Source organism: Hypanus sabinus, chromosome 19 (assembly GCF_030144855.1).
Source record: "Hypanus sabinus isolate sHypSab1 chromosome 19, sHypSab1.hap1, whole genome shotgun sequence".
NCBI lineage: Eukaryota > Metazoa > Chordata > Chondrichthyes > Myliobatiformes > Dasyatidae > Hypanus > Hypanus sabinus.
The window spans coordinates 32,246,847-32,274,352 of NC_082724.1; the positions used below are offsets into that span (position 1 = coordinate 32,246,847).

At 41.1% G+C, this 27,506-nt stretch overlaps 1 long non-coding RNA gene across 1 annotated transcript in view; it reads right to left on the minus strand.

The window, feature by feature from the left end:
• LOC132377854 (uncharacterized) overlaps nucleotides 1–27,506 on the minus strand; it is a 44,716-nt gene that overhangs the window by 887 nt on the left and 16,323 nt on the right. Inside the window, exons 2-3 of the long non-coding RNA XR_009506810.1 lie at nucleotides 7,865–7,927; nucleotides 1,426–1,518 (exon numbers count right to left, since the gene is read on the minus strand). This is a non-coding gene — a long non-coding RNA (uncharacterized LOC132377854). The remainder of the gene's footprint in view (nucleotides 1–1,425; nucleotides 1,519–7,864; nucleotides 7,928–27,506) is intronic.

Sequence of the window (27,506 nt, forward strand, 5' to 3'; positions counted from 1 at the left end):
GAGGTGCTGCTATACAATCTGTAAAATCATGGCCTTGAATACAAGCCAAGTGACTCGCTTTGAACTCCAATCATTATGGACAACATGAAACACTAGTAATTAGTCCAAAAATCCAGTGATGCACCATCAAAAACTGTAGGAGACTGGAAGTGAACGATAGGCTTTTATTAACAGCAAAAAAGAGCACAACATCTCGAAGACGGAGGGCAGGGCTCAGGCCTCAATCGCCTTTATACAGGGGTCTGTGGGAGGAGCCACAGGAGCAGTCAGCAGAGGGGCGTGTCCAGACAGGTATACATAGTTTACCACACCCAGTGATGTATAAAAATCCTTCATATATAGCTTTGATTATCACACACGATTATATGAAGTCATATTGTGTCTTGCTAGTATGGAGCTATTGTGCAGAGTGTACATCTTTGAATGCTGTACTGTAAAGTACTGTTGGGAGTTGAACTAAACTGAATGAGGTTCCATGGGAAATCACTTAAGCCCTGATTTGGCAGTTGTTTCTGGGTGTACACCACTTTTAGTCTGTGTCATCCTCAATTTTGGGCAATTCTGTGATTACTTTGTAAGAGATCCTGTTTGGAATTAGCACAAGAAGCAGTCTTTTAGCACACCAAACATAGATGCCATCCAATATCAAGGCAATTTTTGCATCACTTGCTATATGTACCGTTTTGTTTACCTCTATCTTTAAGACATCTGAAACACTTAATGGCCACATATTTTTATTAAATAAACCCACTATTGTTTTTATAGTTACACAAGGCAGGCATTTTATTGTATTTGTTGTTGGGGTGTTGGTGTAGACCTTGGGAAAATATTAAAGGATCACTCTGCAGAAGCAAGTGTTTGGTTACTTCAGACGCCATAAAAAATCCACCAGGGATAAACTTCTACTGTAAAATATGAATGACTGGTTTGGTTCTCTCAAAAATCTGTATATTCCAGTATCTGATTCATATAAAAATCCAGTGGATTTATTGAATAGATTTGTGGTGATCGTTTACAAAATAGTAGCTTCATTGAGCTTAACTCATGACCTCAAGTTGGTCAATGGATATTATATCACCAAGCACAAATTCATAATCAGCAAAGTCATGCACACTGTAAAGAGAAGAATAACTCAGCATTGTGTTTAGCTGATCAAAAATCAAAACTGCAGATGGTGGAGATCTGCAGTGAAGACAGAAACTTCTGGAAATAATCAGTGATCAGGCAGCATCTATGAAGACAAGAAGAGAATTAACATTTTCTACTTGAATTGCTTTTATTAGAAATGAGAGGAATGTAGATCAGAGGTCCCCACCTTTTATATGCTATAGGCCCCTATCATTAACAGAGGACCCCAGGTTGATGTCCCCTGGTGTAGATGATCTTAAACGGCAATAAATTTTGATCGAAACCTTGAATACATACCAGCTGTTACAACAGATAGCTAGGATCCTGCTTAATTGTTGTTGTGCATTGGATAGTCTCTTCAAAGAAGTAAAATAACTGATTTAATTGCCCCTACAGGGAACAAGAAACTTCTCTTAGCATTTCTGGTTAATATTCAAAGAAACCTGCTGGCAAGACTTACAGAAAGACATTAAGCTGAGCAATGCTGTTCCTACAGTTAAATAGTCTATCATTCACTGTCAAAATCTGAGTTTTGATAAAGGCCATTTGAGCATGATACCAGTTGTTCCATTGATATTTTCTCCAGAGGAACAGCAAAAAAAAATATTTGAAACGTTATCTGAAGAACAAAGAAGCGAACAGTAATAAATTATGTTAATTTAAACAAACTATGGGCTGGAAAGATGTATGCAATGAACAAATTCCAACCTTAAATTCTGTATAACCATACCAGTGATGAGAGGAGTTGGAGGCAAAGCACAGAAACAGACCCCCTGACAAACTGAATCTGCAAACCTATCAAGCACCCATTGACACCAATCCGATATAACTCCCATTTCTATTTTTCCCACTTTCCTATTAGTCACCCCAGTATCAATTAATTAACCTACCAACCTGCATGCCTTTGAGATAGAACATTAAACAGTACAGAACAGTATACCCACAATGTTGTGCCAAACTTTTAACTTGTTCTCAGATTAACCTAACTCTTCTCTCCCACAAAGCCCTCTATTTTACTCTCATATACGTGCCTATCTAAGAGTCCTTCAATGTCCCTGTTGCATCTGCCTCTACCACCATCCCTGGCAGCATGTTTTACGCACCCACCAGTCTCTGTGTATACTCTCTACTTGTGCCATCCCCTTATACTTCGCTCCAGTCACATTAAAATGATGTCCTTTCATATTAGCCATTTCTGCTTTGAGGAAAAAGTTGATGGTTGATCAATCTATCTATTCCTCTTACTATCTTGTACTATCAAGTTACCACGTATCCTCCCTCACTCCAAAGAGAAAAGCCCAGCTCTCTCAACCTTTCCTCTAAAGATACACTGTCTAATCCAGGCAGCATCCTGGTACATCTCAACTGCATGGTCTTTAAATCTTATAATGAGGAGACCAGTACTGAACACAATACTCCAAGTGTGGCCTGACTTAATTTCATAGATTTGTAACATAATCTTGCAGCTCTTGAACTCAGCCCCCTACTAATGAAGGCAGGTAACACAATGTATATTTAACCACCCTATCAACTTGTGTGGCTTCTTTGAGAAACCCACAATGTGACTCCAAGATCCCTCTATTCCTCTTGAGGCCCTCTGTTGGTCAGGCATTGACTGTGGATGTTGCGTCCCAGCTGTCTATGTGATGTGCAGGCTAGGGCAGTACGATATGGAGAGCCCACGTAGCAGGCTCCCCTTCTCCATGCAGCTGATGATTCCAAAAGAATGGCAGAGACCAATACAGTTTGGCAGCAGTGGCATTGCAGGATTTAACAACCATCATTGAACTCCCCATAGAACAGCCTTAGGGATGCTAGCTCTGGCTTTTTCCTTGGGTTTACCCCTGAAGCTTTCCCCATGAATGGGTATAGCCGCAAAGCAGCAGAAGTTCGAGATCAGCATTTTCCTTCCCCTAGTTGAGCTGCCTACCACAGCTGACCATCCCTATCTGCCTGAAGCAACTGGTTTTAAGGCACCAGCCAGTTACTCACCTCTACCCCTTCTCCTGCCAGTAGAAACGGCTCCGCCGGGCTTAGTAGCTAAGCCACACGTGAAGATCAGGAGCTGAACTTGGTTGTTGAAGGCTATTTGAGATGCGTGCCGTTGGGAGCATTTAATAGGTAGTGGGAGCTTATCTCCTCTACCGCCCCTGGCTATCACAACCTTAAGGAACCACTCTCAGTACTGTACTCTACCTTCAAGTTTGACCTTTCTTTCCTGGTTGAACTCCATCTGCCACTTCTTGGCCCAGTTCTGCAACTTATTAATGTCCTATCAATATGAGAGGTAAACCAGGCAGTCACAGGCACAGCATGCCAACTTCACACAGAACACAGGATTGACTCAGGTTACTAGAGCTGTGAAACTGGCAGCTTTGCAAGCAGCATCACTGACACCCCACCCTCAAATGTTGCTGCACCACTAGCAGCCACTTAAATGAAGTTACTTTTAAATAGTTAAGCTGCTATCTACTACTTCATATCTGACTGCTCCTGATGGAAGCGGACCTTGGAATGAAAGAGAACAGAGACGCAAATACAGTAGGGACAGAGAGCATATGTCAGTGAACTATGATTAAAGTGTCAAAACGTAACGAGTGATCTAGCTGTGAGAATTAGAGGGAATAATGCACTTCAGTCAATGATTGGTAAATGCTGCAGATAGTAGACAAATTGTACTGATAGCTAGCTGATGAAGTCTTGAGTCCGGGGACTCCAGTAGAGATCTGAGTTGAGAGTTGGATACATTTCTTATCTGACACCTCAGCTTTACGTCAACATGGCTACTGCACGTAAAGCAGCAATATGGTGGCAAACAGTTTGTTTCTATAACTTTAATTGGCACAGGCACATGGTGACTGGTTGCAAGCTACTTTCTATAGATTTGCTAATACATTTATCTATTCTTTTAAATATAAATTCCATGACTCTGAAGGGCCTTGCACTTTATTTTCTGCCTACATGGTACTTTGTCTGTAACTTTGTTTTGCGTTCTGTTATTGCTTTTCCTTGTATTCCCTCAATGCACTGTTGTATTGAAATGAATTATATGAATGGCATGCACAATAAAGATTTCTCACTGTGTCTTGGCACATGTGACAATAATAAATCAAATTGCCATTTACCATTTACTGGTGCGACATAAATACCTTTTTGCACAACAAACATTATTTCAGGAATGAAAAGGTGGAAGCAAAAAAAAATAGTTTAATTAAAAGAAATAGTTCTGAAAAAATTAATGGGACTGAAGTCCAATAAACCCACTGAGCCTGACAATCTGCATACCTGATTAATGATGAAAACAGACACAGAGGCAGTGACTGTTGGATGTCATCTTACATGATCTGTAATTTATGGAATAGTTCTACAAATTAGACTGTAGCAATATAATTTTGCCATGTTATTTAAAAAAAACAGAAAGAGAGAACAAATAGGAAAGTACTAGTCCATTAATTTAGCATCAGTATGAGGAAATATGCTAAAATTCTTTATGTTAGATGAAGGAATATTAATGTTATATTTCCAAGTTTGCTAACGAGTCAGGTGGAATCATGAGTAATAAGGTTTCTAGTCAATATAGGCAATTTGAGAGAGAGGCCAAATGCATTCCAGATGCAGTATATTGTGAATAAATTTGAAAGAATGCAACTTGGTTAAAAAAAAATCAGAGGCCATATATTATTTAAATAGTGCTAAATTAGGAATTATTGGCTTACAAAGAATTCTGGATGTTCTTGCACAATATTTATTGAATGCAACCATGAAGGTGAAGCAAACAGTTAAGAAGGCAAATAGAATGTTAACCTTCATTTCAAATGTTTTTGAGAAAGTAGAAAGGATGTTTTTGTACAATTAGACAGGGCCTTGGTGAGACGATACTCTTTTTATTTATTGAGTTACAGTGCAAAATAGGCCCTTCCCGTGACTTGAGGAAACCCACGCTGTCACAGGGAGAATGTGCCAACTCCTTACAGACATTGGCAGGAAATTAACCTGGATCACTGGTAATGTAAAACGAGGTGCGAACAACTACCATGAAACATGCCCCCCCCCCACCCCACAACCTGCAACATGGTGTATAGTTTTTCATATAGGTTATAGAGTCAATACCGCTCTCTGAGAAATCCCATCAACCCATCCCCAAATCTATTTCCCTATCACCTTGTCCCGGTCACGTGATCATCACAGTACCACTGATTCTCCTGTGTCACCTTCACTATGGCAAATAATCTACCTATAAGTACATCTTTGAAATGCAAATAAAAACAAAGTAACTGGAAGAAATCGTCTTTCAAACTTCCTATAGAGTGTATAAGCAATATTATTTTCTTTTGATTTTCTCCAGTGAATGAATTGCAGGAGAAACATTGAGTTAGATGTAATGATTTCTAATATCTTCGTTACTCTGTGCATAACTGAATTGAATTAAGTTAAGTTATAGTGCGAGTGCATGTGAATCTTACTATAATGTGTAATGGATCATGTTCCAAGTAAGTAATCCCTACACAGCTATTATAATCTGATTCCTTGCTATCAGAATCTTTTCATAATAGTTAAAATAGTTTATTCATTGGAGTAATTTTTTTGGCTCTCTCCTTAAATCAATGCTGAACTTAAACTATGATTGTTATTTTATCAAATGATCAATAAAAGCTCATGAAACAGACCTGAGACAGTTAAGCCTCTGATATGCTGTGCAGGCAGATGCAAATTGACTGCAAACAAGGTCCTTCAGTGCCATATTTTCTACCATTTAGTAATTCAACAGAAAGCTGAATTCATAATAAAAAAATATTTTCTTTGAGAGGAAATGAGGGCAACAGCACCATCAACACATCCAGTACCATTGCGTGGTAAACTACAGTGCTGCTCCTCCCTGGAAATATCAGTGCTGCAGATCAATTTCCCATCTTCTTCATCTCATTGACTGTTTATCAAGAGTCTTGAACTCGATATCACACTACAAGATGAAGCACTTGCTGGGATCTGACAGATTTACTTGTCTGTAATGTTAACAGTTTACTCTCACTCTCTATTTATATTATAATGTTGCTTCCAATGTGGAAGCCGTATTGCATTACAAATGAGACAACCCATATGCCTCTGTGACAGAACCTCACCATGAGCAGTGGCTTTGTCCCTTGGGGCATGATGCTAAATGCCAATGCTGCCTGCCATCGTCCTGAATACAGGTTAACTGTGATGGGGACAGCACACTTAACCTTCCCTTCATGATTTGGAGAACTTTTCAAAATTATACAAGCTGTGTGGCCCTAGGGTTTGAAATATTCATAAAAATTTAATGAATGCTTTTTTAATTGGGGGAATTACTGTACTCAATATATAAGCTGTTCTATCACCAAGCAGCACATACAAGATGCTAGAGGCGCTCAGCAGGTCAGGCGGCATCTATGAAAATGAATAAACAGTCGATGTATCAGGCTGAGACCCTTCTTCAGGACTGAGAAGGAAGGGGGATGATGCTAGAACTAAAAGGTGGGGGTAGAGAGGCTAGCTGGAAGGTGAAAGATGAAGTCAGGTGGGTGGGAAAGGTCACAGCCTGGAGAAGAAGGAATCTGATAGGAGAGGAGAGCAGAGCATCAGAGAAAGGGAAGGAGGAGGAGACCCCAAGGAAATAATAGGCAGGTAAGAAGAGGTTAAAAAGTCAAGTGGGGAATCGAGGAATGAGGTGGGGGGGAATTTGTTTATCGGAAGGGGAAATCAATATTCATGCCACCGGGTTGGAGGCTACCCAGTCAGAATATAAGATATTGCTCCTCCACCCTGAGTGTGGCCTCATTGTAGCACAAGAGGAGGTCTTGGACTGACACACTGGAACAGGAATGGAAATTGGAATTAAAATGTTTGGCTGCCAGGAAGACCTGCTTGTGGTGGATGGTGCGAAGGTGCTCAACGAAGTGGTACCCCAATTTACGATGGGTCTCACAATATAGAGAGAGCTGCATGGGGAGAACTGGACACAATAGACAGTCCCAGTGTATTTGTGGGTGAAGTGCTGCCTCACCTGGAAAGAATGACTGCCTGGGGTCTTGAATGGAGGCGAGGGAGGAGGAGTATGGACAGATGTAGCAATTAGGCCATATCCTTATTTTCATGGATACTTTAAAACTATTCATCTGTAAATATATTTCCATTCTATTTGGCATTGAGGATCTTCTTTCACCTGATCTCACAACATGCCACTATGTAAAATCACAGTTAACTATACAGTATTTATTATTTCTTCCTAATATTTTTACGATAATACTTCACTTGCACCTGCTCTCATCTCACTTGTCCCACAGGAAGTTACTTCTCCCTTTCATCTATGGAATTACATATGGAATTTTCTGTTAAATTTGATGTATAAGAAAACTATTTGTTTTTGTCCTTTTGTAAAATGACACACTCGGCTGCAAAATACAAACACAATAATACACATACATGGTAAACATTATTTTAAGATTAGCCTTTGGTTGCATTTCTCAAATCTAATTCCTTCTCCTTAAGAATCCTGATTATTTTTCTAATTCAGTTTTCTGAATATTCAATGCCTTCTGTGCTGAAGTGTAACATTTAATAAAACTATCCTAAAGGTTTTGCAGAAATGGCTGATGAATCTACTATCCTTTTATTGGTTACAATGAAGATCGTTATTTATCTCTCAATTAAGATCAATTTTTCCTCTAATGGAGAGTTATTAAATTTCCATTGATACAATTTTATTATTTCTTACCAGTGGAAAGAATTGGATATCCTTCACAGCATGACCCAAAAGAGTAACAGGAGATGTCAAATCCTGTAAAATGAATTGATAAGATCTCTGTTCTAAATTACGTTCAAAGGAGGAATATGTTTCATGACAGAGTGAATAAAAGATATTCCCTTTAAGACAGATTGTAAGAACTAAAATCTCTACCATGTCCATGTTACTGCCCATGTCTGCTAGGTGTCTACAATTGCTTGTAAAAATATTGATCTGTTCAATTCAAAGTCTATTAAGTACATTAAAATCATGTTCCCCCTAGAGTGGGATATGTACTAACACTGTAAAATAATTAGCTTCATAAGATCTAAAGCTACATTAACAAGAAGAAAATGTTCAGTTAAGTGTTTCATAGGTTTGTCCAGAAACATGATTTCAAGGTGTTAGAGAAAGAAAAAGCTCAAGAAAACTTCACTCTCAGTATTTTAACTCTGACCAACTCCAGCTCCAATTCTAAATTTCAAAATTTATTAGTACTACCCCATTTCATCTCTTCAGTCCTGCTCCCATACTTCTCACATCACCATAATGTCCCTCAGTTGGTTACAAATTATTGTTCTCTGTGACTTTGCCTGTAGTACGTTATCCCAAGATACAGTGTAAATAAGAAACTAAAAGAAATTAACATAAGTTAAAATAAACTATTGAAGACAATAAGAAGCCTGAAAACTCCAAAGACCTGATGATCTCAATCCTAGAGTTTTGAATGAGGTGACTGTGGAGATGATGAATGCCCTGGTTGTTACTGGCAAATTAGAGGGTAGCAAATGTGAACCCAGTATTTAAGAATAGAGGAAAAAACACAAAATCACTCATCTGTTATTTTTCATTGGTGGTCAGGAAAACGTTGGCACCTATGTTAAAGGATGTGATACCAAGTTACTCAGCAAGTAATAGTATGATTGAACTAAGACATTTATGGAAGGGAAATTATCTTGGTTCTGTTTGAGTTTTTTGAGGATATGTCTGTCAGGTAGATGTGTAACAAGTGTACATAACACATTCATTGGCTTTCAATACCTACCATCATCCCTCAAAATGAATCAATATGCTTCAAAATCTTTATCTCAATACATGCTTGTGCAATTAGATCCTCAGTTTCCTCAATAGCAGCCTCCAGTCAGTTTGGCTTGGCAACAGCATCCCCTCCACAATCTCCATCAGCACAGGTGCACCGCAAAGCTGTATACTTAGTCCCCTGCTCTACTCACTTTGTGTGGCACGTGGCCAAGTGGTTAAGGCATTAGACTAGCGATCTGAAGATCCTGAGTTCAAGCCCCAGCCGAGGCAGTGTGTTGTGTCCTTGAGCAAGGCACTTAGCCACACATTGCTCCAGTCCACCCAACTGAAAATGGGTGAACAATGCTGGGAGCTAACCTCACGATAGACTGGCAACCTGTCCGGGGGGGGTGGTGGGGGGGAGAGTCTCGTACTCTCAGTTGCTTCACGCCACGAAAACTGGCATAAGCACCGGCCTGATGAGACTATAAGGCTTGGGACAGACTTAACTTTTCTACTCACTTCACAATTATGACTGTGAAGCAAATCATTTAGAGCTAAATTAAGAAGAAATTTCTTCACTCAGAGATAGTGTGGGAAAATGGCACTGAAATGGGAGATCAGCCAGGATTATATGGAATCATGCGACGAACATTTGGGGGCTAGGTGGTGTACTGCTGCTTCTACATTCTTTAGGTTAGTACCATAATCAAAACAGTACTGTGGTCACTCTTTGAACCCCATCTTTTTGTTTGATCATCAATTGTCTCATCTCTGGGTCCTACAGCTGCCAAATCCCCAGAATTCCTGAAGCTTTACATCTTTCTCTCAAAAAATAATCTTTAAAGTAATCTTTTAGACCAGGTTTTTGATTGCAGGACAGAAAGCTGCAAATAGAAATTCAGCCAGCCCCTCATGTTTCATGATGTAAGCCAAACTCCTCGGTTGAATTACTAAGTTGCATCTCTGCTTTCCAGCTATACTTTGAGGAGAGCATGGGAAAATCATTTTTGGTTCAGCAATTGTACTCTATGTAAAAAAGCAATGCATCATGTTTCTGAATTCCATCATGATCCCCATTTAGCCTATTAACAGCTGTTTCCCTGCAAATTCTGCTGTGCAAATCATCAAGCCATGGGAGGTGTGAAAAATAAAACAGTTTCCATTATAATTCCATAGATTTACTGATTAATAGTACTGAATATAAATGGCTGCCTGAATGGTTAATGAGTTTAAATTACCTACTTCATTTGCAGAATTACTGGCTATAGACCAATGAAATTTAAAATGACTGAATATAGAACTTAATATAAGGTAGAGGATAGTGAATATAAACAGTAAGTTAGATATACTGTAAAATGTCCTTTTTCACTCAAAGTAGATTATTTTTAAATGTGAAAATGATTAATGCAATCTGTTTCCTGGGACAATCAACATGAACTTCTTCTGAAGTAACTTAAAAAAAGAGAAAGTTAAACTTAGATCATTGAGTTAGTTAAACCAAGTTTGACAAACATGCAGATCAACAATAAAATAAGTTACGTAGATAGAAAAAACAGCTGCAATTTAAAAGAGTTAAGTGTCTGATGAGGTCTTTCCTTGCCTAGTATTTCCATCACTTTGTCTCTATCTCAATTTGCAGGCAGTAAAAAAACTTTAAGGGCATTGTGTTGCTTAAGAGCTGTGAATAATACAGAGAAAAACTCAGTTCTTTATTCTCTACTTACATGTTATTCTGAACTAAAGTTATGTTCAAATGCAATCTGCCTTTCAGAGATCTGGCTCCACACAGCAGCAATTTCTTCACACTGTGCAAGGCATGCATACCGACTTATCAACTTGGACAGTATTTCTAAGGACGCAGTGCACAAAAGGTGGAGAAAAGCATATGATAACATAGACATGTTTTATTAAGAACCACAAAACCTAATGTACATGAATAATGGAGCAAGGCCCTTGTCAAGCAGTTATTATTCAATATGAAGTGGAGCTTCAACAGTGCTAATTACTTTATTTATCCTTGTGTAATAAATTAAACATAATTTTGAACTCAACAAAACAAAGCATTTTAATCTGCACTTCCTACAGCTTCAATTTTCTCAGAAGATTTACAAAGCTAACGTACAAATAATATAGAAGATATCGGTCTGTTTACTTATTTCGTGATACAATGTGGAGTAGGCCTTTCAGGCCCTTCGAGTCATGTCACCCAAGAACCCCCAGCAAACCTGAGTAAACCTAATCTAATCACGGGACAATTGACAATGATCACTTAACGTACTGGGTATATCTCTGGACTGTGAGAGAAAACTGGAGTACCCAGGGAAAACTCAAGCATTCCACAGGGAGGACATACAATCTCTTCACCCATGAATTGAACTCTGAACTCCAGAACACCCTAAGCTATAATACTATTACTCTAACTGCTATGCTACCATGGTGCCCGAGTTTGAAGGAAAAGCTCTTATTTTAATTTAAAGATGGCACTTATTTTGAAGCCGACCACTCTCACTATTCTAAACTAGATCATGATCTGAGAAATGTGCAAACCTGATATGTGTTTCCCATTCACCATTTACCATTGATTGTTCTTTTTATTTAGAGGGTGAACATGTTTCAGGATATTTGATGAATTTTACACAGAAAGGCTTTAGAAAGAGAAAACCCTTTTATTTTTATGGTTTACAGCAAAGGTTGTTCACATTATTAGAATGTAAAAATAGTTAAAATGTTAGGAAGATTTAGCATTGTTTCTCAAAAGGTTATAAACAACAAGCAATTCCGAACATGAAAATTTATTATCACCAGAAAATTTTAAACCCATTGGCTTTGGCACTGAGAACCATAGGATGAATCCAGAAAGACTGGTGACAGTAAGGACAATTATGTTCAATGATCATTTTAATGCCTGCTTTTTATACTCTGTATCCTAGTCTTTTCCTTGACCTTCCTTTCCTTCCCACTAAACACTTTTCTTTAATACCAGAACTCCTAGACTTCCTGTAATTGGTTCATCATTCTGGCTGACTCCAAATAATTTTTTCCCTAATTTTACACCTCTGTCTTCTAAAAAAAGCCTTTTCCTAACCCCAGTCTTCTCTCTGATCTCCTATACACACCATCAGTTCAAAGTCTTATTATAACTATATCCCTGCTTCTTGTCCGCCATGGCAACATCTCAAATTTCCAGTCACTTCCTTGCATGCCCTTTTCCAGTTGTGGATTCTTCTTGCCAACATATACTGTAGGCATTGGGTCCCACCAGATGCAGAGTAGTCACTTTGCTCTCTGAATTCCTCATCCCTGAGTTGAGAGTTCACAAAACCACAATCACAAAATAGCTTCAGCAAGAAGAGGAGGCATTCAGTTCATGAACCCATGCTGGATGTACTCTAGAGTGATCCAGCTAGTCTCTTTCCTGCTAACCACCCCCCAACTAAGTACTTCCTTTCAAGTACTGAGCTAGCACACCACGATGGAAAGTTTCCTGCCTTCACATTGTGCTGCCTCATTACAACCGTTATTTTTACACCAGAATCAGGAGTCGCAGCTGTGCTTATCCAAGGTTGGCTACAACTAGAAGAACCCTGGACCATTAATTTACACTCGGATGTGTTTGAAAACATGAAAGTAGCAAAAAGGTTGTCAACGTAACAATGTATGCTTTGGTAATATCCTGTACGCGAGATGCTACAAAGCTGGAAGTATAGTGGCACAGGCAGACAAGGTGTTGATGGAGTTTAGCATGCTTACCAAGGGACTTGGGACCCTTATCTAAGAAAAGATGTGCTGGCATTGGAGAGGGGCCAAAGGAGGTTCATGAGAATGATTCTGAGTATGAAAGGGTTAACTTGTGAGGAGTGTTTGATAGTTCAGGACCAGTACTCACTGGAATTTAGAAGAATGAAAACCTATCAAATGTTGAAAGGCCTAGCTAGATAGAGTGCAGTGGAAAGGATATTTCCTATAGGAGGTGAGTCGAGGACCAGAGGGCACAGCCATTTAGTGCAGACATAAAGAGGAATTTCTTCAGCCAGTGGATGGTGAACCTGTGGAATTCATTGCCACAAATAGCTATGGAAGCCAAGTCATTGAGTATATTTAAAGTGAAGGTTGATAGGTTCTTGATTAGCCAGGATATTAAAGGTTAAAAGGAGAAGGTAGGAGAAGGGGGTTGAGAGGGATACTAGAATGGCAAAGCACACTCAATGGATGGAATGGATTAATTCTGCTCCTAAGTCTCAAGGTCTAAATGCAGGACTAGCTCAAATAGACATCTTTGTAGGCATGGACAAGTTGAGCCAAAACGCCCTGTTTCCATGTTGATCTCTATGACTTCATGATTCTATAACCAGATAGAATAGGATAAAAAAAACTCACATGTATTCTTTATCAAAGAGTTGATTGCAAAAGTTAAAGCTATTTCACTAGTGCAATGTTGAGGGAGAACTGAACAGTTGGAAGTTGCCACCTTGAAGTAGATCTTAAAGCCAGTTCAAAGAGGACAGCATGGAAAAGCAAACCATCACCTGTTCAGTTTGGAAGCTGTAAAGACCACTGGCAACATCAGGAAGGAGTTCATCATGGTTATCCCTGGTATTCTGATCAAAGTTTATCTCTTAGTCAATGCTGTAAAAAGCCCTGTCTGTCAGATCATTATCATTTTGATCTTTGAGGGAAATACTATGCACAAAATTGTCTGCAATATCCACGAATGACAATAGTCACTTCACTTCAAAGGTATTCCATTGACTGTAAATTCCTTTGGGACAAGCTGAAAGTGATGTGAAAAGTCTTATATAAATGCAAGTCTGTAATTGTTTCAGATGGCCAGGCCAACATCAGCAGAATCTCTGGTAGTGTTCTTTGTGGGGAAATATTGTCAGCAGGGGGCAGCCTTCGCCAAGTTTTAGTCCCAAGACCTTCAAATCAAAGCTCAAAAACCTGTTTTTGTTTGGCTCTATGTAAACTTCTGAAATTAATACCTTAGCTAGAAACAGTTTGTTCCAGAATTTAAACACTGAGTGAGGTAACCAAAAGAAATATTGAAATTAAGGCAAGAGAGACTGGGTATATGGCAGAAAGTCATATGGTATAATTAAGGCTAAACAAGAAGGGTTTGAGGTTGGACTAGATGGAGAGATAAAGAGGAAATATTTATTTTTTCAGAGGTTTGTGTTAAATCTCCACTCAAATTGCTAATCAACAGAGTTGAGGTACATGGAATTTGTGGAATTTTACTACATGGTTTGATAAAATGGCTTTCAGGCTCAGACTAAATGTCATATGTCATATGTCAAATGTCATATGCTGATGATACAGACTTAGATGATGTTGCACAAATGGATGAAGATGTAAAGAACCTTCAAGAAGATATAGGCAATGTTGAAAGTATGGGCAAGACTTGGTAGGATCAATATTAAGTGGAAAAATATGTAGTCCTCCACTTTGATGCACATATTAGGAAAGCAGAGTACCTTTTAAATAGCAAGAATTTGGGTAATATTAATGTTCAAAGGAACCTGGGTGCTCATTCTGTCTATGTATTACTATAACTTAAAGTAATCTTTTATGTCTTGCACTGTACTGCTACCAGAAAACAATAAAATTCACTACATATGTCAGTGATAATAAAACTGATTATGAAAGCCAATGTTCATGCACTCCCAGAAATTAAAATGGCAGAGTGCATTAAGAGGAGGATTTGGGTACAGGAGCAAAGACATCTTGCTGCAATTATACGGAGTCTTGACAAGAATGCACTTGGAGTGATGAGTATGGTTTAGTCTCCTTGGCCTAAGTAAAGGGTATACTTGGCATAGTTTCATTGGACTGGTTTCAATGCATGGGAAGCTAGCCATTTATGAACTTGAATTAACTATTTTCTAACATCCAGAAGAACAAGAGAAGAGCTCATTGAGACTTCTAGACAGGATGTAGGGAGAATGTTGCCATGAGTCTGAAAACAGCAGTAACAGATTCAGAATACAGGATAGGGCATTTTAGACGGGAAGGAAGGAAAGCTTCTAACCTATTGGAAGTGCAGTTTATTTAGTTCAATCAAGCACATCGATTGATAAGTAGACTTACTCTTATTTCTTGCATTTTTAATACATCAATTCTCCTCCCCATGGCAACATTTCAGGCAATCTACATGATCAAAATCCTTCTCCGCTGTATAAGTGCAGTGTTTGTGCACAGCACCTGCTCTAACTCCTTGACTGCCAACCTAATGCCTGGTGTTCAAAACTGCAGCAATATTCCCACATGCCTTTTAGAAATCTTTACCAACGTGTTCCGCTCTAGTGAAGGAGTTGAGAGTAGAGCAAAAGTGATTAAATGAGAAGTCTTGGCTGCAAAGGTTCCTAAGGTTATCATAGCCGGGGGTGGTAGTGGGGATAAGCTTCCACTATCTATAAAGTGCTCCAAATGGCATGTGACTCTAGTAGCCTCTGACAACCTAGTCCAACTCTTGGCCTTCACATGTGGCTTAGCTACTAGGCCTGGCGAAACTGTTTCTACTGACAAGAGAGAGGGCAAAGGCAGACCACTGGCACCTAAAAACCAGTTGCTTCGGACCAGTGGGGCTCATCAGCCTTGGACGACAGCCCACATAGAAGAAGGAAAGCTCTGACTTTAAACCTTCGCTGCCTTGCTGCCATACCCACCCTTGGGAAAGGCTTTGGGAGTAAACCCCGAGGAAGAAGTTTGGAGCCGACGTCCCTAAGGCAGTTTGATGTTGCTTACAACTTCACTCTGGCAACCTCTGCGACGACACTGGTGCCAAGCTGTATTGGCGCTTACCATACATCAGTAATGCAGAGAGGGGGAGCCTGCTGCATGGGAACAGCCAGTTCTGTAAATTTTCCCGCCCAGACTTGCGCCCTGGAGAGGACACATTCCACCAGAGGCACAAACACATGAGCCCCTCAGATCAATGGCTGCATACCTTCACAGCAAGCATTTCCAAAGCAAGCTGTTAAAAACCTGCTTACCAACACCAGAAATTAAAATTGAGGTTTGATTTATTTATTACGAGGTTTAGGAATGATGGAATGATGTAGGCAGTGTAGTAGATAACACCAGAAATGAAACACACTAGCTTTTATGTAACATTATAGAAATTACCTCACATGGTAGCACAGTAGCTTTCTAGTAGCAGTGACCTGGGCAGCTCAGCTTAAAGGACTGGAAGGCCCAATTCTGCTCCTTATTTTGATAAAAATATATATTTTTAAAATGGTGAAATGGGGAAATTGAAGATTAGGCAATAATCTGATTAATGTGCTTGAGATTATAGATCTAGATGGTAAATAGAGGAGAACAGTTTTCTCTGGTGATATGTTAGCAGCTAAGAATAACAAGGCTCAGACCATCATAAAGAGAGAAAAGAGAGGTGGACAGATCAGATAGTTAACTTTTATGCAGATTGATATCAGGAGATTTCAGGGGTTAATTTGGTTGGTCTGTTTCTGATGTGGACAGCACATGAACGTCGTGATGCCAGCGGTGATGACAGCCGCAGGAAGCAAGTGCAGTGGGGGTACAAAAATGTAGCTAACAAATTGCAGTTAAACAGAACCACACAAGTTATTTGCAGTTAGAGCCTCCTTGCAATTTTTGATGCCAGCCTGGACTTCTTAAACAGGAGATGTAGCTGAAGCTGGTCTGAAAGTGATTGTGGAAATATTCTGAGGTGAAGCATCCGCAGTAAAGGGATGAGAAGATGCAAGTATGAGTGGTAAGCGATTTCCCCACAAGGGGGCAGGATGGGACCCCAGAAATACCAAGACAGTGTAAACAGACAGAAATAATGATCTTAGTAGGAATGCAAAGTTCAAGTAAATTTATTATCAAATTCCATATATGTCAGCATATACAACTTTGAGGTACATTTTCTTGTGGGTATGCCAAATAAATGTATAGACCAATAACAATAATAGAATCAAATAGGACCACACAACTTGGGACTGCCCAATCAGAGTACAGAAGACAACAAGCTGTGTAAGTACAAAAAGAAAGCAATAATAATCAATAAATAAACAATAAATATTGAGAACATGAGATGATGAATCCTTGAAAATGAGTCTATTAGTTGTGGAAACATTTCATTGATGGGGCAAGTGAAGTTGAGTGGAATTGTCCCCTTCCGTTCAAGAGCCTGATGGTTTAGAGGTAGTAACTGTTACTGGCCTGATGGTGTGAGAACTGAGGCTCTTGTACGTTCTTACTGATGGCAGCAGCGAGGAGAGTGTATGTCCTGCGTAGTGAGGATAATGAATGCTGCTTTCCCGCAACAGCATATCATGTAGATGTGCTTGATGGTTGGGAGGACTTTAGCCATGATGGACTGGGCTATACCCACCAATTTTTGTAGGATTTTCCATTCAAGGGCATTGGTGTTTCCATACCAGGCTGTGATGCAGCCTGTCAATATGGTCTCCACCACACATCTATGGAAGTTGGTCAAAGTTTTAGATGTTTTGCTGAACCTTTGCCATCTTCTATGGAAGTAGAGATGCTGCTGTGGTCTCTTTGTAATTGCACTTAGATGCTGGGCCCAAGACAAGTCCTCCAAATTAATACATAGAGGAATTTAAAACTGCTGACCCTCTCCACATCTGATCCTCCAATGAGAACAGGCTCATGGACCTCTGGTTTCCTTCTCCTGAAGACAATAATCAACTTGCTGACATTGAGTAAGAGGTTGTTGTTATGGCACCCTTCAGCCAGATTTTCACTCTCCCTCCTATATGCTGATTCATTGCGACTTTTGATTCATCCTAAGACAGTGGTGTCATCAGCAAACCCGAAAATGGCTTTGGAGCAGTGCTTAGCCACAGACGTAAGTGTAAAGCAAATAGTGCAGGGGCTAAGCACGCAGCATTTTGGCACACCTGTGCTGATAGAGATAGTGGAGAAAGTGTTGTTCTCAATCCAAACTGACTGGGGTTTGCAGGTGAGAGAGAAAAATCGAGAATGCAATTGCACAAGCAGGTATTCAGCCCAGTTGAGTCTCTGCTGATGTGAATGCATCTTGAAAAGCAATATTCCAAATGTATAATTAGCTCCTCCAATTCTTTCATCACTGTGCCTGCATCATTTGCATATCTCTCATAATTATAAGTCATAGCTAACATACAAGCTCAGTCCTTGCAGATATGGCAAATCTCATATTCGCATCTTCTGACTTTTCAACCTTACAGAGACATTGCTGAAACTAATCGCACAACATTAACTGATGCATCTCATTTAGGACAAGGTGACTCCCAACAACTCGGACATACGTGGAAACCATAGTAAGGGTGCAGAGGGGATTTACAAGGATGTTGCCTGGATTGGGGAACATGCCTTATGAGAATAGGTTGAGTGAACTCAGCCTTTTCTCCTTGGAGTGATGGAGGATAAGAGGTGATCTGATAGAGGTGTACGAGATAATTAGAGGTATTGATTGTGTGGATAGTCAGAGGCTTTTTCCTAGGGTTAAATGGCTAGCACCAGAGGGCATAGTTTTAAGGTGCTTGGAAGTAGGTACAGAGGAGATGTCGGGTTAAGTTTTTTACGCAGAGAGTGGTGAGTGCGTGGAATGGGCTGCTGGTGGTGGTGGTAGAGGCGGAAACAATAGGGTCTTTTAAGAGGCTCCTGGATAGGTATATGGAGGTTAGGAAAATAGAGGGCTATGGATAAGCCTAGGTAGTTCTAAGGTAAGGACATGTTTGGCACAGCTTTGCGGGCTGAAGGGCCTGTACTGTGCTGCAGGTTTTCTATGTTTCTATATCAACACTGACTACTACAACTACATGTCAATAATTTGCTAGGGCACCTGGAGATCCTTCTTGATTCCATGGTCTGATTCTGCAAGGCCTTGAATGCTGTGTTAATAAATCAGGGGAGTCATAGTCTTCTGCCATTTTGCTTTGTCTTGGGCTCACATGAATTCTTTAACTGGCCTGGTTGCAGAACACTAAGGGGTTACTATGGTGATATATTTGATGCATTGCATGAAATGAGCTGCAGGCAACATTGAAGTATGTGGGGGATTCCAACAAGAGATGTACAGAGCGGTTTGGACAGAAGTTTTGGCCTGCTTCTGTCCAGTGGGGTGGGTATAATGGTGCTTCTTGATTTATACTCTAGGTGTAATATGTTCAATTGTGTTAGCTTATATTTTTGGCATTGAGGCCAAGTGATCTCCAGGATGATCAGTAACAGACAGAAGAATGCAAGAGAAATGCTAGCGAGTGAGCAATCAGGGATTACTCTAATGAAATTATAGTGGATATGTAGTTCACAGAGTAACTGGCCCAAAAGGACTGGTTGAGATTGTTCTTCAGTTCCTTATCCCAACTTTCTGACCTCCCTCTCAAGATATTTCTCCATTAGTTCTCTCATTATCTGCTGTAGAACTGCTGCTGAAGGCCGTACACAAACTTTGGAATTGTGCATTGGAATATTACTATTTGCTTTGAAGCATTCTCTGGGGTTTCTCCAGATGGCCAGGAAATGGTCCCTCCATCATATCAGTTGTCTTCCGTGTCTCATCTCATACTGGGTTTTATATACATGCATGGGCCGCGGTAATGCACCAATGTCAGGAGCCACATTTCAATGGACAACCATCATGGTCAATGAGCAGCCCTGGGCTTATTTTAGAAGATAAACTATTGAGATGCTGTACACTGTGCCAAAGTGAGACCATTATGACAGCTGTCACAATGCCAGGCCTTGTCCTACGGCAGTTCCACCCGTGAACACACAGCAGCTGGATGTTCAGGGAGCAGAATCTTTTCATATTGTTAGAATTGGCATGTGGCATTGGAAAAACAATATGACAGGTATCCTGCTCCTATCTAAATGTGAATTTAGAGGAGCAAGTAGAATTTTTGTGAAGTTTCTTCAGATCCTGTGCCATGAATTCAACTGGTGAATCTCGGAGAAATTGTTTAAGCATTATTTATCAAGTCTCACTCATAAGATCTGTTACAGTCTATGCTGAAAGATCATTGCTGTTCTGAGAATGTACTTTACCCGTGGAGATGCACTGAACTGGCAGAGGTTTTAAATGCGGCACCAACTCAAGTTTTAACTGAATGGTGATACTTAAACAGATGAGGTGACCCTATGGTGTTGTTTACAAAGACTGGGGAGGGGGTAACATTTTGACATCTTGAGCTACAATTATTCTTCAAGTAATAATACTTAAAATTTGATCAGTATCACTTTTCTTTCTTCTGGTATGAAAACTGCGGTTGTGTTTCCAACAGTAGACTATTAACTACTCTTCAAAAATGTATTTCAGTGCTTGTAGAATGTTTTAAATCATGCTATTGAAAAGTAGCTTCACTCTGGGATGTTTGTGCATTTTTTTTTTGTTTTGATGTAATTACAGAAATTAATAGTATGACTAAATGCACACAGGACTGACTGGGATCCTTCTGTGCTGTTTGAAGTTTCCACGGTAATTTCTGCTCAATATGTATGGGTGGTTCATACAGGCATCACAAAGGCAAGTTCACCACACGAGTCTGAGTATAAATAAGGAACACCTTCAGTCTCACAGGTTTGGCTAATGTTGAATAAGTATATCATGTCCACATTGTCATTCAACAACAAACAGCAAACAGTAAATGGAGTTACACAGTTATAGAAATGTACAGCATGGAAATAGACTGTTTGGCCACATTCATGTTGACTAGTGAGAATCCATCCACACTAATCCAACTCATGGCACATGGCCCATACTCTTCAATGCTCATCTGGACAATCCTTAAATGTGGTCAGCAACCCTGCTTCAATCATTTTCTCAGGCAATGTGTTCCAGGAACTCACTACTTTTTGGGTGATTGCCCCACATAACCCCTGTGAATCTCTTTTTTCTTAATCTATGCCCAATTGTTTAGTCTGCAGGTGGAAAATACAGCAGTATACATTGTCTACAGCCCTCATTATATATATGCACACAGTGGATTCTGGTTAATTGAGACACATCAGGGCCAGTACATTTTGGCTCAATTAAGCAGCTGCACCAATTAGCTAAAGTTTCATGGAAATAGTTAAAAAAGGTATAAAAGAGTCAAAGTAATTTTAACTGAGTAACAAATTATATACTTAAATAAAGTACAAAATGAATTATAAAACTACAAATACTGCCACAGAACTATAAAGCTGTGTATTAATTACTAATAGATAACCACAGGTAAATTCACATTGTGTTGCTGCCCTTGTTCTTTGGAACTTTCTGTAGCTTTTTTGGTCCAGTACACTAGCACCCTCATACCATACAGTGATGCAGCCTGTCAGAATATTCTCCATGGTATATCTATAGAAGTTTGTGTGTTTTAGGCATATTGTCCCAAATAAATGAAGGGAATACTGGCTATTTTCTTGATTAGTTTTTGTTATTTAAAAGGTGCCCCAAATAAGCAGCTGTCCCAATTAACCAATGGCCCAATTAGACCATAAAAACCATAAGACATAGGAGCAGAATTAAACCATTTGACCCATTGTCTCTGTTCCGCCATATTATAGTGGCTGATACATTATCCCTCTGAACCCCATTCTCCTGTCTTCTCCCCATGCCCTGACTTAGCAAGAACCTATCAACATTTGCCTTAAATATGTCCAATGTCCTGGCCTCCACAGCTACCTGTGGCAACAAATTCCACAGATTCACCACCTTCTGGTTTATGAAATTCTTCATTATCTACATTCCAAATGGGCATCACTCTAGTCTGAGTCTGTACCCGCTGTCCTAGACTCCCCTACAATAAGAAACATCCTCTCCACATCCACCCTATCTAGGCCTTTCAACATTTAATATTTTTCAGTGAGATCCCCAAGTCCCTTTGTACCTTGTAGTTTTTAACTTTCTTCCCAATTAGAAAACACTTTTATTCCCTTTACAAAGGCATGTCTATACATTTCCCAGCACTGTACTTCATCTGCCATTTCTTTGCCCATTCACCTAATATCTAAAGCCTTCTGCAGCCTCCCTGTTTCTTCAACTACCTGGCCCTCCACCAATCTTTGTATCATCCGCAATCTTGGCCACAAAGCCATCGATTCCATCATCCAAATCATTGAAAGATTTAAAGAAGCAGTCCCAATATCAACTCCTGTGGAACACCACTAGCCACTGACAGCCAACCAGAAAAGACATCTTTGATTACCACTCTTTGACTCCAGCCAATTAGCCAAACCTCTATCCATGCTAGTGTCTTTCCTGTAATACAATGGACTCTTATCTTGTTAAGCAGCCTCGTGTGTGGCTCCTTGTCAAAGGCCTTCTGAAAATCTAATTACACAACATCCATCAATCATCCTTTGCTATCCTGCTTGTTATTTCCTCAAAGAATTCCAACAGGTTTTTCAAGCAAGTTTTTCCTTTAAGGAAACCATGTTGACTTTGTCCTATTTTATCATGTGGTTCCAAGTACACTGAGACTTCATCTTAACAATTGACTCCAACATCTTCCCATCAACTGAGTTCTGGCTAACTGACCTATAATTACCTTTCTTCTGCCTTCCTGCCTTCTTGAAGAGTGAAGAGGCATTTGCAATTTTCCAGCCATGCCAGAATATAGTAATTCTTGAAAGATCATTACTAATGCCCCAACAATCTCTTCAGCTATCTCTTTCAGAACTCTGAGGTGTAGTCCAACAGGTCCAGGTGACTTACCTACCTTTAGACCTTTCAACTTCCCAAGCACCTTCTCCTGAGTAATAGCAACTGTACTCACATTTGCTTCCTGACTCTCTCGAACTTCTGGCATATTGCTTGGGTCTTCCACAGTGAAGACTGATGCAAAATATGTTTATATAGCCTGTATTTATATGTCTGAAAAAAACCTTTGGTATCCACTTTGATATTATTGGCTAGCCTACCAGCTTATCGCATCTTTTTCCAAACCTTAAACTTCACACCAACTTTTGCTTTATTCTATACCCCTTCTTTTGTTTTTATGTTGACTTTGACTTCCCTTGTCAGCCACTGTTGTGTCACCTTGCCTTTAAAGTTTTCTTCTTTCAGTTGCATCTATTTTGCGCCTTCTGAATTGCTCCTGGAAATTCCAGCTATTGCTCTTCTGTTGTCATCTCTACTAGTGTCCCCTTCCAATCAATTTTAGCCAGCTTCTCACTCATAGACAATTGACAATAGGTGCAGAAGTAGACCATTCGGCCCTTCGAGCCTGCACCGCCATTTTGAGATCATGGCTGATCAATTACTATCAATACCCTGTTCCTGCCTTGTCCCCATATCCCTTGATTCCCCTATCCATAAGATACCTATCTAGCTCCTTCTTGAAAGCATCCGGAGAATTGGCCTCCATTACCTTCCGAGGCAGTGCATTCCAGACCCCCACAACTCTCTGGGAGAAGAAGTTTTTCCTTAACTCTGTCCTAAATGACCTACCCCTTATTCTCAAACCATGCCCTCTGGTACTGGACTTTCCCAGCATCTGGAACATATTTCCTGCCTCTATCTTGTTCAATCCCTTAATAATCTTATATGTTTCAATCAGATCCCCTCTCAATCTCAATTCCAGCGTGTACAAGCCCAGTCTCTCTAACCTCTCTGCGGAAGACAGTCCAGACATCCCAGGAATTAACCTCGTGAATCTACGCTGCACTTCCTCTACAGCCAGGATGTCCTTCCTTAACCCTGGAGACCAAAACTGTACACAATACTCCAGGTGTGGTCTCACCAGGGCTCTGTACAAATGCAAGAGGATTTCCTTGCTCTTGTACTCAATTCCCTTTGTAATAAAGGCCAACATTCCATTAGCCTTCTTCACTGCTCATTCACCTTCAGTGACTGATGAACAAGGACTCCAAGATCTCTTTGTATTTCTCCCTTACCCAACTCTACACCGTTCAGATAATAACCTGCCTTCCTGTTCTTACTCCCAAAGTGGATAACCTCACACTTATTCACATTAAACGCCATCTGCCAAGTATCTGCCCATTCACCCAGCCTATCCATGTCACCCTGAATTCTCCTAACATCCTCATCACGTCACACTGCCACCCAGCTTAGTATCATCAGCAAATTTGCTGATGTTATTTTTTATGCCTTCATCCAAATCGTTAATGTAAATGGTAAACAGCTATGGTCCCAATACTGAGCCCTGTGGCACCCCACTAGTCACCTCCAGCCATTCCGAGAAACACCCATTCACCGCTACTCTTTGCTTTCTATCTGCCAACCAGTTTTCTATCCATGTCAATGCCTTCCCCCTGATGCCCTGAGCTTTGATTTTACCCCCCAATCTTCTATGTGGGGCCTTATCAAATGCCTTCTGAAAATCAAGGTACACTACATCCACTGGATCTTCCCCATCTAACTTCCTGGTCCCATCCTCGAAAAACTCCAACAGATTAGTCAAGCATGATTTACCCTTGGTAAATCCATGCTGGCTCGGCCCAATCCTATCACTGCTATCTAGATATGCCACTATTTCATCCTTAATAATGGACTCTAGCATCTTTCCCACCACCGATGTCAGGCTGACAGGTCAACAGGCTACATGCCTCTGTAATTCTCCTTACTCCACTGTAATACTGATAACCCTGACTTTAGCTTCTCCCTCTCAAATACAGGGTGAATTCTATCATATTATGATCACCCGTCCCAAGGGTTCCTTAACCGTAAGCTCTCGAATCAATTCCGTTTCATTGCATAACACCCAATCCAGAATAGCCTTTCCCTTAGTCGTGTCAACCACAAGCTGCTCTAAAAAGCCTCAGAAGTGCACTACAAATCACTCTTTTGGGATCTAGCACTAACCTGATTTTCCCAATCAACCAGCACATTGAAATCCCCAGACACTGTCATTTTTGAGATGCCTTTCCTATCTCCTGTTGTAATTTGTAGCCCACCTCCTGACTACTGTTTGGAGGCTTGTATATAACTGCCATCTGGGTCTTTTTACTCTTGCAGTTTCTTAACTCCTCTCATAAGGATTTTACATCTTCCAATCCTCTGTCACCTCTTTCCAATGATTTGATTCAATTTTTTACCAACAGAGCCGCTCCACCCTCTCTGTCTACCTGCCTGTCGTTTTGAAACAATGCAGATCCTTGAATGTTAAGTTGCCAACTATAATCTTCTTTCAGCTACAACTCAGCAATGCGCGCATCATACCTGCCAAAATCTAACTGTGCTACAACATCATCTACCTTATTCTGTAATCTGTGAGCATTCAAATATAATACTTTCAGTCCTGTATTCATCAGTGTTAACTATTTTGACCAGTGCAACTCATCCTGTTGGCTGCAATTTTGCCCTATCATCTGCCTGTCCTTCCTCCCAGTCTCACTACACACAACATCTGCTGGTATACGTACTGCTCCTCCTCAGCCCGATCATTCCGGTTCTCATCCCCCTGCTGAATTTGTTTAGACCCTCCCAACCAGCTCTAGAAAACCTGCCCACAAGGATAGTCATGCCCTTCATGTTCAGTTGTAACCAGATCCTTTTGAACAGGTCTTATCTTCCCTAAAGGAGATCCCAACAATCCAGAAATCTGAAACCCTTCCTGATGAACCAGTTCCTCCAGTTCAATTGCCAAATCATCCTATTCTTACCCACACTGGCCCATGGTTCAGGCAGCAATCTAGAGGTTACTACACTGGAGGTATCATTTTTCAGCTTTCTACCTAACTCCCTATATTCTCTCTTCAAGACCTCATCCCTTTTCCTACCTATGTAATTGGTACTAATATGAACCAAGAATTCTCTCACCTTTCCCCCTTAGAATCCCATGGATCCAATCCTAGACAACCCTGACCCTGGCCCTAGGGAGGCAACATACCATCAGGGTGCCTCTTTCACATCCACAGAATCTTGTGCCTACTCTGCTAACTACGGAATCCCCTATCACTACTGCAATCCTCTTTTGCTGCCTCTGTTCTGAGCCACAGCATCAGACTCAGTGCCAGAGATCCAGTCACTGTGCTCCCCCCACCTGTAGGTCACTCCCACCCCAACAATATTCTATCAGTTTTATTATTGAGGAGAACGGCTACTAATTTCCTTTCCCTCTTGGGACAGTCACTGAGGCACCTGCCTTCTGCAACTTAGAAGTGACTACCTCCCTATCAATCATCTGATTATTTTTCTGTATGAGCCGAAGGTCACCAAGCTGCAGCTCCCTATCCTTAATGCGTTCTCTGAGGAGCTCCATCTTGGTATACCTGGTGTAGATATGGTTCTCCAGGAGGGTGGAAGTTCCCCAGAATGCCCACATCTCACTCAAGGAACACAACACAGCCCCTACAGCCATTTGCACTGTACTAACTAGTGAAGAATGAAGAAGAAACCTACCAGAAACTTAACTCACCAAGGCCTGTTGAGCCAAAGCCTTCCCACCCTTACACTGGTCCACTCCAACAATGGCTTATCCCTACCTTATTTTTGTTGGCCCTTGCTAATAATTTATAATTCAATTGGGCCACTGAAAAACAGAACAGTTAAATAGTATCCATTGTGTGTGTACATGAGCCTGTGGCGACCCATTTCCTGGCACATCCGAACCGGCTCACAATTAGATAGCCTACGGGGGTTTGCGAGCACAGAGCTTTGGAGCCTCTGCGCCACGGGGGGCAGGTTGAGGGAGGCTTAAAAGTGAGGCTGAGGATTTCGAATAAAGTTTTTCCTTCGACTGCAGTTACCGACTCCGTGTCGTAATTTTAGCGCTGCGTGTAGCACACCGCTACAATTGGTGACCCCGACGGTCTAAACGATTTTTGGACCAGAAATGACCGACGCCACCTCTGTTCATGCGGTTTTGTTGAAACTGCTGGGTTTCTGGACACAGTGACCGAACCTATGGTTCCAGCAAGCCGAAGCCCAATTCCACGTTCGCCGGATCACCTCAGAAGACACCCGCTACTACTACGTGGTGAGCTCCCTCGACCAGGACACAGCGGCCCAGGTCGTGGAGTTCGTACAGTTGCCCCTGGCAGACGGCAAGTACACGGAATTCAAAGCCCTGCTCCTCAGGACTTTCGGACTCTCACGGCGCAAGCGGGCTGCCCGTTTACTGCACCTGGATGGCTTGGGCGACAGACCTCCATCTGCTTTAATGAATGAGATGTTGTCTCTGGCCGACGGACACACGTGCCTCATGTTTGAGCAGGCATTCCTGGAGCAGCTGCCCAAGGACATACGCCTGCTGCTGTCCAATGCAGATTTCAGTGACCCCCGGAAGGTGGCAGCCCGGGCGGACTTGCTGTGGAACGCAAAAAAGATGAGCGGGGCGTCCATCGCGCAGATTACCCAGCCACGCTTCCGGCAGCAAACCAGTCCAGGCCCGGCCGCAGAGCCCGCCAACCCCCGGCCCAATGAACACTGGTGCTTCTACCACCAGCGGTGGGGCGCAGAAGCCCGCCGTTGTCGCCCGCCCTGCAAGTTCCCGGGAAACGCCAGGGCCAGCCACCGCTGATGGCTACAGCAGCTGGCCATCGGGATAGCCTCCTGTATGTGTGGGATAGAAGGTCGGGACGCCGGTTTTTGGTCGATACTGGTGCCGAGATCAGCATTTTACCCCCGACGAATCCTGGTGGATTTCCCATCGATTCTGGCACCGCAGTTCACAGCGGCCATGCCCCG